This window comes from Lupinus angustifolius, chromosome LG03 (assembly GCF_001865875.1).
Source record: "Lupinus angustifolius cultivar Tanjil chromosome LG03, LupAngTanjil_v1.0, whole genome shotgun sequence".
Classification (NCBI taxonomy): domain Eukaryota; kingdom Viridiplantae; phylum Streptophyta; class Magnoliopsida; order Fabales; family Fabaceae; genus Lupinus; species Lupinus angustifolius.
Genome location: NC_032011.1, coordinates 22356263 through 22357364, shown reverse-complemented (window position 1 = coordinate 22357364; position 1102 = coordinate 22356263).

Genomic DNA, 1102 nt, shown 5'->3' with positions numbered 1-1102 from the left:
TGAGGATGAGGATAGGATGAGGATGAGGATGAGGATGAGGACGAGCATGAGGACGAAGATGAGGATGAGAATGAGGATAAGGAGGAGGATAGGATGAGGACGAGAATGAGAATGAGGATAGGATGAGGACGAGAAGGAGGACGAGGATAGGATTAGGAGGAGGAGGAGGATGAGGATGAGGATGAGGATAGAATGAGTATAGGAAGAGCACGAGGATGAGGATGAGGATAGGAGGATGATGAGAATGTAGAAGCGGATGAGGATGAGGATGAGGAAGTGGACGAGGATGAGGATGAGGATCGGACGAGGATGAGGATGAGGAAGAGGACGAGGATGAGGATAGGACAAGGAGAAGGATGAGGATAGGATGAGGACGAGGATGACGATAGGATGGGGAAGTGTATTAGGATGAGGATGAGGATGAGGATGAGGATGAGGATAGGATGAGGACGAGGATGAGGATAGGATGAGGACGAGGATGAGGATAGGATGAGGACGAGGATGAGGATAGGATGAGGACGAGGATGAGGATAGGATGAGGACGAGGATGAGGATAGGATGAGGACGAGGATGAGGATAGGATGAGGACGAGGATGAGGATAGGATGAGGACGAGGATGAGGATAGGATGAGGACGAGGATGAGGATAGGATGAGGACGAGGATGAGGATAGGATGAGGACGAGGATGAGGATAGGATGAGGACGAGGATGAGGATAGGATGAGGACGAGGATGAGGATAGGATGAGGACGAGGATGAGGATAGGATGAGGACGAGGATGAGGATAGGATGAGGACGAGGATGAGGATAGGATGAGGACGAGGATGAGGATAGGATGAGGACGAGGATGAGGATAGGATGAGGACGAGGATGAGGATAGGATGAGGACGAGGATGAGGAAGAGGATGAGGATGAGGAGTAGAATGAGGATGAGGATTAGGATGAGGAAAAGGATAGGATGAGGATGACGATGAGGATAAGGTTAGGATGTGGATGAGGATGAGGATGAGGTTAGGAGGAGGATTAGAATGAGGATAGGATTAAGAGGAGGAGGAGGAGGAGGAGGAGGAGGATGAGGAACTGATGAGGACAAGAATGAGAAT